Source organism: Oncorhynchus masou, unplaced genomic scaffold, assembly GCF_036934945.1.
Source record: "Oncorhynchus masou masou isolate Uvic2021 unplaced genomic scaffold, UVic_Omas_1.1 unplaced_scaffold_4369, whole genome shotgun sequence".
NCBI classification, from domain to species: Eukaryota; Metazoa; Chordata; class Actinopteri; order Salmoniformes; family Salmonidae; genus Oncorhynchus; species Oncorhynchus masou.
The window spans coordinates 14,218-28,837 of NW_027010761.1; the positions used below are offsets into that span (position 1 = coordinate 14,218).

The 14,620-nt window shown below is 44.6% G+C and overlaps 1 long non-coding RNA gene across 1 annotated transcript; it reads right to left on the bottom strand.

Moving 5' to 3' along the window:
• Window positions 1-608: 608 nt before the first annotated feature.
• On the bottom strand, window positions 609-1,097 carry LOC135535043 (uncharacterized). Its single transcript, XR_010454800.1, has 3 exons — window positions 1,076-1,097; window positions 817-874; window positions 609-649 (listed from the first exon to the last, which is right to left on the bottom strand). It is a non-coding gene; the product is annotated as an uncharacterized LOC135535043 (long non-coding RNA).
• Window positions 1,098-14,620: the final 13,523 nt, after the last annotated feature.

Below are 14,620 nucleotides of genomic sequence, written 5' to 3' on the forward strand. Positions count from 1 at the left end.
ATGGTGGCACCCTATAGGGCTCTGTCTAAAGTAGTGCCCTAAATGGGAATAGGGTGCCATTTGGAACAGAAGAACAGTTCCTCAAAACCATCAAAACATTTTTTTCATTATAGACATGTCATAGTTAACTGTCCTGAGATGTCCATTGTTGGGTTCATAGTTTGGCTTCATAGTTTTCACTAAGGGTCAATTGTTTGAATACTTATTGATGACATCTCCTACAATAAACTGCAGCATATGAATGACCTTAATGCAGAATTGCTCACGGGTGGTAGAACTGGGGAGGTTGAATTTCACAGCAGCGTATTGGACATCTTGGTCCTGTTTCTGTGGTTGATGCAGCTGGACGGTGGAGTACAGAGGCACTTCCTGGTTTTTGGAGCCAGAGAAGTGGACACTGGCGTAGTGAACATCATCCTGGTTGTCTGTGTCAGCTGTCTGTGCTGCAGTAGAGGTCATGGCCATGTTTGAGATGTTGTCATACACTGGATAGAGTCTCCCTGATGGAGAGAGAGGACAGACAACATGAGGAGTTTTGGGAAATGTTCCACAAAGAATACAGTCATCACAGTCTCCTTCTGATTCCAACAGACTCACCTGTCCATCGTCTGCTGTGTCTCTTGTGTTGGTGGGTTTGGAGGCCTTCTTCCTGTTTTGCACATTAATAATGAATAAATAAATTAATAAATTAATGAAGTTAACAACAAATCAGAGTGCTACATTTAAATAATGAACAAAATAAAAAGATACATTTAAACAAATCTGAGTGTTAAGGTGAAAGAATAATACAAATATCAGTTTTCCTTCTTCACTCACCTGAACAACATGAGTCCAGAGAGACAGAGGATGAGAACCAGAACTGAGGTCTGTTTCCCTATAATACAATATGGATGATATGAGTACATGGCATTATATAATAAACTAAAAATAAACTATAATACAGGACAGTAATGCAATACTTGTTAAGGGATCTTATAACCCAATGTATAGCTATAAACTAAGGTGTAATAAGCCAAAACATAATGATTAAAATTAGCTTGAAACATGTAGTTTTGTATTGAAGATGTAACTTTACCTGCTACAATGATCATCAGAGCTGGAGTTATTAGATGCTATTATATTCTCAGCCTCACAGTAATATTCTCCTCTGTCCTCAGAGATGATGTTAGTGATGTTGTAACTCTGTCCTGATGCCTTTGGTGAGGCTACGTTCTTCTTGTACCAGGTGTATTTGTCCACAGGTGGGTTGGCATCACTGCTGCAGGTCAGAGTCACTGAACTGCCCTCCACTATTTCACCAGAGGGACTGACTGACACTGAGGTGTTCCTTGGTCCATCTGATGTAAAAGACAGTGGATTTAGTAAGAGAACTAATTAGGTCAGTTAAACATATTCTATACATTTTCCACAAATGTACTTTTCCACACAATGACTTTTAGCTCCATCCTCTTATTGAAGATTCTCTATTCAAGTATCATGTGGAGCCAATATCTGTCACTACAATGTTAATATACCAAACTAAAGGGTTAAACCCAATGTACTTACATGTGACAGTGAGAGTCTCTTCAGCAGAGGGGAGATCCTCATGTCCTTCTACAGAACAGGAGTATCTGCCTGTATCCTCACTGCTGACTGAGAACAGGATATAGACAGGAGAGGAGGTGTTGCTGTTTGGTATAGACTGTCCATTCTTATACCAACTGTAGGCTGTGATGGGGTCCAGTGTACAGTTGGTTCTACATCTCAGTGTGACTCTCTCCCCTCTGACACAGATGTAGGATCCATCTCCAACACAACATCTAGAGTAAAAGGAACCACATCATTATTCTCCTCCTATATATGTCCTCTTATGTGAAATATCATATTTGTTTTTCCCTGTTACATAACACTGCAGTGTCTGCATGACTGCCCTTAAATAAGGTAATTACGGTCATTAATTTGATATATTTAGACAGGACAGTCAACTCTGTAATAATTTCCACTGTTTTCCAGGAAGTCCTGGGTTCCATAGAATCAATAAAACAGATTAAAATACAACATTCTCATTAGCATACATACAAAACAACACTCACATTACAGCTATCAAGATATGTGTCATAGATGTGAGATGAGTGACAGATTACCTGTGACAGTCAGAGAGACAGGTGAGCCAGAAAACTTTCCTCCAGATGTTATGAATCTGAACCTGAACCCAGCAGAGTCACTCAATCTCAGGTGTGTGATTCTCAGGGTACAGTCACTCTCCTTATCCCCAAGGTACTCTATATGACCCTCATACCCTGGCACTGAGCTCAGATCTACAGGATCCATACCAGACCATTTAGTAAACCAGAAAGCTTGTTTGATCTCATGGTAACTGGGATATGTGTAAGAGCAGGATATGTCCACTGTTGACCCCTTCCACAGATACCCTGATGGGTGTAAGTCACACTCCAACACTTCTGACCTGAAATACAAGACAATATAACACCTTTATAAAATGCTTAATTACAATATCTACTGTATACACTTATGCTGTTCGTTCCCCAGCAAGAAAACCTCAAATGTAACCAAAACACAAATGGGAATTAATAAAAGAGTCACTGACAAAGACAAAAATGAGACCAGTGGGCTCTAAAAGACACTCACAAAGTCCATTGAAAATGTACTATCAACAACAACTGGAACTAAAAAGACATGAGCTTCCACAACATTAAAGTAAATCCATCCATTGACTGCATTTTCATGAATTTGATTATATATCTTGAAGCCCATTCAACACTGCGTGGAAAGCATACAGAACTAAAGCAGAAGTGGATGTCACATTCACAGCAAATTCAATAATGATTGTCTGACAACCTGAAACAAATGTTGTATGTAAAAGTCCACACTCACACACTGCAGGAGAGAGGAGATCCTCATGGCCTTTTACAGCACAGGAGTAACTGTCTGCATCACTAAAGGAGTCTGAGTCCAGGCTGGAAGTGTCCTCCTTTACTTTGTGTCTGTTCTTATACCAGATGTAGGTGGGGTTGTCAGGCAGAGTACAGGTGGTGATACAGGTCAGTGTCTTCTTCCCTGCCTCTGTGGCAGGAGTCACCTTCACCTGCAGGTCTGAATACAGAGTCAATGACAATAACATCATTAAACCAATAGTGTATTATGGATAAAACATGTATAATGAAACATCTAATAGAAATGTATGATTAACATGATCCTGTATGTATTAACATGATCCAGTGTTACCTGTGACAGTCAGAGTTGTTCCTGGGAAGCTGTGTCCCCATCTTGATGTCTGTGTGTTGAATATGAACTTGTACTGAGCAGAGTCCTCCTCTCTCAGATCTGTGATTCTCAGGGTGAAGGGACCTCTGTGTCTCTCCAACATACTTCACACGACCTGCATACCCTGGGTCTGTGGTTAGGTCCTCAGGGATCAACTCATCCCTCCAGCTGTCACTCTGTTTAGGACTAAACCAGAATGATGATTTGGTGTATCATCACCACTTATATAAGTACAGGATATATCCACTGTTGACCTCTTCAAGACACAGATTGTCCTCTTGGTGTAAGTCACTCTGTTGCAGCTCTGACCCTGAACACCTGAAATATAATGATAAGAATGCATGATTTACTCAGTGGGATCGTGAGCATCAGTAATCCAATATAGTTCTGCCATCCTGTGTTACTGTTATGCTAAGTGTTATCTATGAGGACTGTTTATTAGACAGAATAATTACACTTGAAAAGGTATACTAGAATACTGAGTTAAATTCACACTCACACACTGCAGGAGAGGGGAGATCCTCATGGCCTTTTACAGCACAGGAGTAGCTGTCTTTACTGTTACTGTAGACTGAGTATTTGTACTGGGGGGAGGTTCTCTCGTGTTGATGTTGTCCGTTCTTGTACCAGATGTAGGTGGGGTTGTCAGTCAGAGTACAGGTGGTGATACAGGTCAGTGTCGTCCAATACTCCATTTGTTCCCCCAGTCACCTTTAGATCTGTAGTTACGAAACATTACAATGGAAACATCTGTCAGTCAGCACCATTCCAAGTTCTCATTGAAAATGTAATACATCATTAGACCTAAATGGTAACTGTTCTCTTTATGTCAGATTACAGATACCTGTACCTGTAACAGAAGAGTGACAGCTGAGCCAGATGTCCTTGAGCCTGTTGAAAATGAAGTAATATGATGCTGAATCCTCCCCTCTCTCAGGTCTGTGATTCTCAGGGTGCAGTCTTTCTCCTTATTCCCATGGTACTCTAGACGTCCTCATATTTATCTGGGATGTGAGTCCAGGTTCAACCACTCCCCCATTTATGAACCATGTGGTTGCTGTGACTGTATGACCTCTGGGATATGTGTAAGAGCAGGATAGATCCACTGTTGACCCCTTCAAGGTACAGAAACTATTCTTGGTGTAGGTCACAATCCTGCTATTCTGACCCAGAATCACTGAAACACAGTCACACAACAAAATGGGAATCAGAATGAAGTCAAGGTCTTTTGGCTCACACTGACAATAAGGTTTGTCACACTTTGTTGCCATAGTTGCTGAGTTGAGTGTGGATGGAAACCACAGATAAGGGTCACTCAGTGAGGTGTGAAAGATAACTATTTAAAAGTGAAGTGGAGACTCTAACAGAACACACCAGAACAACATTATGATTCTTATCCTTTTAGAAATGTCTGTAGATTGATACACAGAGCAACTAAAACATAAGAATGAGACCATACCTGCTACAGACCAGAGAAAAGACCACCAACACACTTCCTGCTGTTCTCAAGGCCATTGTTGCATCTCCCACCCTGCAGTCTTAGAAACATAAACAACAACTCACTCTATAGCTGGTGAATAACTCCACCTGATACATTGAAGTAGAAACTGTAAATGGGGTACAGGGCCTCATTACTGAAAATGAACCAGGCTCATATTGTGTTCTGTTGTATTGTGCTATATGATTGTCTATGTGAATACTGTCAGTATGTAATGGTGTGTGACAGGTTGCATGTCTGTCTACATCTGTCTATTTAACCTGACATGATGTATGATGCAAAAATAATTTCCTAATGTATACAACAGTCATCATCATTATAAACAACAACAATCACTTATTGAATAAATCTGTAGTACTGTAAACACATATTTCTGACCACAAGGTTCAATGATAGGACTACCTCCAAGCTGTGAGGCTAAACAGCAAGTGACTCAGACAGACAGACAGACAGACAGACAGACAGACAGAGACAGAGAGAGAGAGACAGAGAGACAGAGACAGAGACAGAGACAGAGAGAGAGAGAGAGAGAGAGAGAGAGTTTCAGAGAGAGAGAGAGAGAGAGAGAGAGAGAGAGAAGCCAGCCAGCCAGGGCTTTGGTAAATGTTGCTTGTTGTTCTGCTATTTCCTGAGTACTTTATTATTTTATGACATTTCAGTAGTTCTAAACCTGCAACTGCCTCCTGACTCTCTACACTTGTGACTGTAAAAAATTACGGCAGTCATCTTCTCCAGCGCCAACAAGGTGACCCCTTTTACACAAGAATGTTTATGCATGTGTGCTGTTGGTGAGACTACTGGTCTCACCTCGCCTATCAGGTCAACAAGGCCGTCATGTCTAGCAATGTACACATCCCCCCACACACACTGCAGTATTACAATGTTTGTCTGCATGTCTTTTTTACCTAGTTAATCATCTCATCCCTCTGTAGATCAACACTCCAACACTGAGACACTTTATGAATTGGCCCTGATGTAACAACCAAAACATAACTCAAAACATAACAAGGGTAAAATGATCGTTACCCTCAAGTATATGTCTTATGTCTATATTACTAAAAACAAAAAAACCAAAAAACTATATTTCAAGATATTGTCAAGAGTACTTACAGAGTGAAGTGAAGGGAGAGTCTTGTACAGTGAGTTAACTTACTGGTATTGAGTGGGAACTGCTAGTAAGTGTCAGTTCTGTGGTTGATACATATTTATAGTAGTCAGAACACAAGTAGCTGATACAGAACTGTCCTTTCCTTCCTCTTTAAGACATTAACATGCATGAGGACCAGAACAGCATGTCAGAGAACGGAGGTTACTGTATTAAAATGGGCCTTACATTTCTATAATGGACTAAATGTTCCCCAAATCCACTTTTATTTGAATACAGAACCATGTTAACAATATGTTGACTATTCTATATGGAATGTTTATAATATCTTAGAATGTGTTGTCTTGTCCCTCTGAGTTCTACTTGGAACAGGTCAAAGTTCCATTTACATTTGGACAGTTCCATGATGTCATTCATACTATTCTACAAACACATTCAATTTACATTCCTCATCAGCTGCATCCAACCTGGTACTGAAGGTTCCAATGTTCTAGACTAGAGCTCCTCCTACTGGCATCTCCACATTACTGCACCATCCTAATAATAATGTCCTCAATAATGTTGGGCTAATAACAACATTACAAACTGACAATACATCAGATAAAATGGTGAAACACAACACTGTCTACTTGACAAAGTCACATTTAATCACACAAACACTGATGTCTGTAGTACAACATGCCACCATCATATTATGTTACACTGTTGACCCTTGTGTACAGTACTGGTAGTAGCATTAGTTAGCAGAGGAATCAGTATCATCATCACCATAGTCTGCTGTATTGACTGCTGCTGTCCATATACTGTATAAGTGTCTAATGTAGCCTGTTATCCATATATAGTCTAATGTAGTCTAATGCTGTTATCCATAGTGTATCCATATATAGTCTAATGTAGCCTGTTATCCATAAGTCTAATATGTTATCCATATATAGTCCTAATGTAGCATGTTATCCATATATAGTCCTGTTATCCATATATAGTCTAATGTAGCCTGTTATCCATATATAGTCTAATGTAGCCTGTTATCCATATATAGTCTAATGTTATCCATATATAGTCCTGTTATCCATATCGGCATATAGCTAATGTAGCCTGTTATCCATATGTAGTTATCTAATGTAGCCTGTTATCCATATATATATGTAGTCTAATGTAGCCTGTTATCCATATATAGTCTAATAGCCTGTTATCCATATATAGTCTAATGTAGCCTGTTATCCAGTCTAATATATAGTCTTAGTCTGTTATCAGTCTAATGTAGCCTGTTATCCATATATAGGATCTAATGTAGCCTGTTATCCATATATAATTCATGTAGCCTGTTATCCATATATAATCTAATGTAGCCTGTTATCCTAATGTCTAATGTAAACCTGTTATCCATATATATAGTCTAATGTAGCCTGTTATCCATATATAGTCTAATGTCCTGTTATCCATATATAGTTTCATGTTGTGGAGAAATCCTGCACAGATCCTTCACTGTGCACTGCCACTAAGTTCACATCAGCAGTCAGGAAGGGTGAAACTCTTCTGGCTCTCTGTATGGAGCTGTTGTTGGTGCACAGTGTGTACAACTCTGCAGAAGTCCTGTTTATTTTCAGTGTAATCAGTTCAAGTGTTAAGTTGATCAGGTGTAAACCTCTCCATCGTGGTTTTAAAATGCTTGTTTTCACACCGTTGAAGTTAGGTTCACTTTAGGTTCTTAACAGACAAACAAAGTATGACATCTACATTATGTATGTCTAGGTTAACAGACAAACTGTATGAAGGTCTACATTATGTATCTCTAGGCTAACAGACAAACTGATGAAGGTCTACATTATGTATATCTAGGTTAACAGACAAACTGTATAGGTCTACAGATGTATGTCTAGGCTAACATACAAACAAACTGTATGTAGGTCTGCATTATCTATGTCTAGGCTAACAGACAAACAAACTGTATGTAGGTCTACATTATATATGTCAGGTTAACACACAAACAAACTGTATGGAGGTCTACATTATGTATATCTAGGTTAACATACAAACTGTATGTTGGTCTACATTATGTATGTCTAGGTTAACAGACAAACAAACTGTATGGCAGTCTACATTATGTATATCTAAGTCAACAGACAAACTGTATGTTGTTCAACATTATGTATGCCTGAGGCTAACAGACAAACAAAAGTAGGTCTACATTATTATCTAACAGACAAACAAACTGTATGTATGTCTACATTATATGTCTAGGTTGCAAAAACACACTGTCATGGAGGTCTACATTATGTATATCTAGGAGGGGTTAACATACAAACTGCTATGTTGGTCTACATTATGTATGTCTAGGTTAACAGACAAACAAACTGTATGTAGGTCTACATTATGTATATCTAGGTTAACAGACAAACTGTATGTTGTTCAACATTATGTATGCCTAGGCCAGACAAACAAACTGTATGTAGGTCTACATTATGTATGTCTAGGTTAACAGACAAACAAACTGTATGTTGGTCTACATTATGTATGTCCAGCTAACAGACAAACAAACTGAGTTTAGGTCTACATTATGTATGTCGGTTAACAGACAAACAAACTGTATGTAGGTCTACATTATGTATGTCTAGGTTAACAGACAAACAAAACAGCAATATAAAAACATTGTCATATCAGAAGTTTGAGGACTAGTCCAATAATAATGAAAAGATCAGGCATCATCAAATCAATATACAGCGTGAGGATAGAGAGGGGGAGGTGAGCTCACTGTCAAACAGAAATGAAACAGAATGGTGTGAGTTCTGTGGTTGACAGCAACTAGATTACATGAGGGGCTGAAAGGTGCTGCAGAGTCTGGCTCCACTGTCTTCATGATGCCTCTTCCTGGCAACCAACACGCCAGTGAGGGCTTTAAAATTGGTGTGAACATCTTCATGAGGGAGAGGACTTTACAAGAAACGTCTGTCTGATATGTCATAGGTTACTGTATTTCTTCATTGGTGGCTCCAATATGGAGAGTGGATAGATGGGTCCTCTCCTGAAATTGAGAACCCACTAGTTCTGGTCTCATGTTCATTCCCCAAACATGTTGCTAAAACTGTTTTTGGGTTTTAGAACACCAGTATCCATAGCCCTGAATAATGACATTATGTTAATACTACTCCTAAACACATTTGATTATCACTGTGTTTTATTATGAATGAATACAACTGATTGACATAATAAACCAGTAGTCATTTGTTCACTCAGCTCCCCCACATGCTGAGAGGATACAGACAGATTGTCTTTTTACATTGATGCTCTCATCAATCATTCTGTGCTCTGGGTGGTCAGGGTGGTCAGGGTGGTCAGGGTAGTCAGGGTAGTGTAGTCAGGGTAGTCAGGGTGGTCAGGGTGGTCGGGGTGGTCTCAGGGTAGTCAGGGTAGTCAGGGTAGTCTGGGTGGTCAGGGTAGTCAGGGTGGTCAGGGTAGTCTGGGTGGTCAGGGTAGTCTGGGTGGTCAGGGTGGTCAGGGTGTTCAGGGTTGCCATGGTTTCCTGTCTCTTCCTCTATGGTCAGGCTTGTGTTTGATGCTCCATTTGTCACCGTAGAGGCAGCCAGTGGTCCTCCAGAAGAAACACTCATCACCATTGATGGGAGCCATCCTCCTGGTCCTGGGAAAGACAAACAAACAGTATGAAAACACAAGCACCTCCACGCAAGTGCTCCCATCCCCACCTTCTGTCAGTTATCTGTAATTTTGTACAATTCATGGCCCATAGATTAATAGCAATTTAGAATACAACATTATAAATGCTTATATACATTAAATAATATATAGTTGATGTTTTGACAGATAGTCGGATGTCCTTACCCTGTGGCGGCGTACTGGGAGGCTGAGGAGGTGTTGAGGTCTCGGTTGGAGGTTGGTCCTCTGAGGAGAGGACCTAGTGGTCTGGGTACCAAATCACCAGTCTGGTGCTCTCCAGCTACACCACCTGGACAGTAGGACACAGTTCAATATAAACCAACAAGTCAAAGATACAGGCAGTCATCCACTGCACAGTCAAAATATATAGAAAATATTGTCATACATAGAACATCATCCACTGTCAAAATACATACAACATCATCCACTGTCAAAATACATACAATCCACAAAATACCACTGTCAAAATACATTAAATGGAACCAATAGCATAGTCCCAAAAGTTCAAGGAACCAATAACAGAGTCAAAAAAGTACAATGGAACCAATAGCCTAGTCCCAATAGCACAATGGAACCAATAGCATTGTCTCAATAGTACAATGGAACCAATAGCATATTCCCAAAAGTACAATCTCCTTTTGTTCAAGCTAAATAATTGAAAGCACATCTCACATAGTTAAATGCATTTGACAGCATTATGTTTCATCCCACCACTCACCTGGAGCCTCTCCAAGGCGAGAGCAGCCATGTTAGTATTCTTGATTTTGACAAAGGCACATCATCTCTCATGTAGAACTCTGATACTCTCTATCTCACCACACATATAACCACAACTAGGGAGACTAAACATTGAGAGTATTATAGTTCTACATTATATTTCTATGTTATTTACTGTAGATGAGGGGAGATAAAATTAGAACTCTGATACTCTCTCCCTACACCTACAGTACAGAATGTATAATTAGAATGTAGAACTCTGATACGATCTTCCCTCAACTACAGTACAGCACATAGAATTATAATGTAGAACTGTGATGCTCTCTGTGTTCTGTACTGTAGGTGAGGGCGATAGAATTAAAATGTAGAACTGTGATGCTCTCTATGTTCTGTACTGTAGGTGAGGAGATCGAATTAGAATGTGGAACTCTGATACTCTCTATGTTCTGTACTGTAGGTGAGGGGAGATGAATTATAATGTAGAACTGGAGGAGATGCTCTCTGTGTTCTGTACTGTAGGTGAGGGGAGATAAATTAGAATGTAGAACTCTGAAAGTCCTCTGGATAAGAGTGTCTGTTGACTAACATGTAGTTCGAGATGCAGATACAGAACTAAAACAGATGGGGCATGATGGTCACAACGTTTTGAAAAGGTCCAATATGTGTTTCTCATGAGGTCCATGGTGACGTTCCCCACCCAGAGACAGGGACAGGGGGACCAGAGGAGGAGAGGAAGGGAGGGGACCCATGGTCAGAATAAATCCATTACAGCAACCTTACAACAACCCAACATTATGATGTGACCTAAATGGCACCACTATCCCCTACACAGTGCACTATGTTTGACCGTGACCTTGAGGCTCTGGTAAATAGTCCACCACTGGAGTCCTGAGGGTGCTATTTTGAACCCAGTCTATAGAACGTAGGCTGGAGGTATATACACTCACATTCAAGTATGTATAATTTAGATGTGGAATAACCAAACAACAGACTGGGTGTGATTTCAGTTGGAATCTGGTCTGTAATGGTGAGATAACCTTGTCTTAGACCTGGAGATTCATGTTAGCTAACAGGGCTAATGTCTACACTTTAGCTCAGTGGGCTAGCATGGTCCATCACTGATACAACCCAGGTATGATAGCCAGAGTTAAACATACACTGGAGTCCTGTAGAGTCCTGGAGGGGGAGAGGTCCACCACTGGAGTCCTGAGGGAGAGTTCCACCACTGGAGTCCTGAGGGGAGGAGAGGTCCACCACTGGAGTCATGAGGGGAGGAGAGGTCCACCACTGGAGTACTGAGGGAGGAGGTCCACCACTGGAGTCATGAGGGGGAGAGGTCCACCACTGGAGTCCTGAGAAGAGGAGAGGTCCACCACTGGAGTCCTGAGGGGAGGGAGGTCCACCACTGGAGTCTGAGGGGAGGAGAGGTCCACTAGGTCATGAGGACAATTTGTAAGTCGCTCTGGATACAGAGTCATGAGGGGAGGAGAGGTCCACCACTGGAGTCATGAGGGAAGGAGGACCAATTTGGAGGAGAGGTCCACCACTGGGTCTGGGGAGACCACTGGGTCCCTGAGGGATGAGGTCCAAATGTAAGGGGAAATCCTGCTGGGTCCTGAGGGAGGGAGAGTCCACCACTGGAGTCATGAGGAAGGAGAGTCCACCACTGGAGTCATGAGGGGAGGGAGGTCCACCACTGGAGTTCCTGAGGAGGTCCACCCTAGGTCCTGAGGAGGAGAGGTCCACTGAGTCATGAGGGAGAGGTCCACCACTGGAGTCATGAGGGGGAGGGAGGTCCACCACTGGAGTCCTGAGGAGGAAGAGGTCCACCACTGGAGTCATGAGGGGAGAGGTCACACTGGAGTCATGAGGGGAGGAGAGGTCCACCACTGGAGTCTGAGGGGAGGGGAGGTCCACAACTGGAGTCCCGAGGGAGAGGTCCACCACTGAGGGGAGAGGAGGTCCACCACTGGAGTCACTGAGGGGGAGGAGGGTCCACCACTGGAGTCATGAGGAGGAGGGAGAGGTCCACTACTGGAGTCATGAGGGGAGGGAGGTCCACCACTGGAGTCATGAGGGAGGTCCACCACTGGGTCTGAGGGGAGGAGGTCCACAACTGGAGTCATGAGGGGGGAGGTCCACCACTGGAGTCATGAGGAGAGGTCCACTCCTGGAGTCACGAGGGGAGAGGTCACCACTGGGTCCCTGAGGAGAGAGGTCCACCACTGGGTCATGAGGGAGGGAGGTCCCCACTGGAGTCATGAGGGAGGAGGTCCACCACTGGGTCCTGAGGAGGGTCCACTGGAGTCCCTGGGAAGGTCCACCACTGGTGTCTGAGGAGGAGAGGTCCACCACTGGAGTCCTGAGGGGAGGAGGTCCACCAGGTCATGAGGAGGTCCACTAAGGTCCACCACTGGAGGAGGGAGAGAGGTCCACCACTGGAGTCATGAGGGGAGGGAGGTCCACCACTGGAGTCCTGAGGGGAGGAGAGGTCCACCACTAGAGTCCTGAGGGGAGGAGAGGTCCACAACTGGAGTCCCTGAGGAGAGGAGAGGTCCACCACTGGAGTCATGAGGGGAGGAGAGGTCCACCACTGGAGTCCTGAGGGGAGGAGAGGTCCACCACTGGAGTCCCTGAGGAGAGGAGAGGTCCACCACTGGAGTCATGAGGGGAGGAGAGGTCCACCACTGGAGTCCTGAGGGGAGGAGAGGTCCACCACTGGAGTCATGAGGGGAGGAGAGGTCCACCACTAGAGTCATGAGGGGAGGAGAGGTCCACCACTGGAGTCCCTGAGGAGAGGTCCACCACTAGAGTCCTGAGGGGAGGAGCGGTCCACCACTGGAGTCATGAGGGGAGGAGAGGTCCACCACTAGAGTCCTGAGGGGAGGAGAGGTCCACCACTGGAGTCATGAGGGGAGGAGAGGTCCACCACTAGAGTCATGAGGGGAGGAGAGGTCCACCACTAGAGTCCTGAGGGGAGGAGAGGTCCACAACTGGAGTCCCGAGGGGAGGAGAGGTCCACTCCTGGAGTCATGAGGGGAGGAGAGGTCCACCACTGGAGTCCTGAGAGGAGGAGAGGTCCACTACTGGAGTCATGAGGGGAGGAGAGGTCCACTACTGGAGTCATGAGGGGAGGAGAGGTCCACCACTGGAGTCCTGAGGGGAGGAGAGGTCCACTACTGGAGTCATGAGGGGAGGAGAGGTCCACTACTGGAGTCCTGAGGGGAGAAGAGGTCCACCACTGGAGTCATGAGGGGAGGAGAGGTCCACTACTGGAGTCATGAGGGGAGGAGAGGTCCACCACTGGAGTCATGAGGGAGGGGAGGAGAGGTCCACTCACGGGAGTCATGAGGGGAGGAGAGGTCCACTACTGGAGTCCTGAGGGGAGGAGAGGTCCACTACTGGAGTCATGAGGGGAGGAGAGGTCCACCACTGGAGTCATGAGGGGAGGGGAGGAGAGGTCCACTACTGGAGTCATGAGGGGAGGAGAGGTCCACCACTGGAGTCATGAGGGGAGGAGACGTCCACCACTAGAGTCATGAGGGGAGGAGAGGTCCACAACTGGAGTCATGAGGGGAGGAGAGGTCCACTCCTGGAGTCATGAGGGGAGGAGAGGTCCACTACTGGAGTCATGAGGGGAGGAGAGGTCCACCACTGGAGTCCTGAGGGGAGGAGAGGTCCACCACTGGAGTCCTGAGGGGAGGAGAGGTCCACTCCTGGAGTCATGAGGGGAGGAGAGGTCCACTCCTGGAGTCATGAGGGGAGGAGAGGTCCACCACTGGAGTCCTGAGGGGAGGAGAGGTCCACTACTGGAGTCATGAGGGGAGGAGAGGTCCACTACTGGAGTCCTGAGGGGAGGAGAGGTCCACCACTGGAGTCATGAGGGGAGGAGAGGTCCACTACTGGAGTCATGAGGGGATTAGAGGTCCACCACTGGAGTCATGAGGGGAGGGGAGGAGAGGTCCACTACTGGAGTCATGAGGGGAGGAGAGGTCCACCACTGGAGTCATGAGGGGAGGAGAGGTCCACTACTGGAGTCATGAGGGGAGGAGAGGTCCACCACTGGAGTCCTGAGGGGAGGAGAGGTCCACTACTGGAGTCCTGAGGGGAGGAGAGGTCCACTACTGGAGTCCTGAGGGGAGGAGAGGTCCACTACTGGAGTCCTGAGGGGAGGAGAGGTCCACTACTGGAGTCCTTAGAGGAAGGAGAGGTCCACCACTGGAGTCCTGAGGGGAGGAGAGGTCCACTACTGGAGTCCTTAGAGGAAGGAGAGGTCCACCACTGGAGTCATGAGGGGAGGGGAGGAGAGGTCCACTACTGGAGTCATGAGGGGAGGAGAAGTCCACCACTGGAGTCATGAGGGG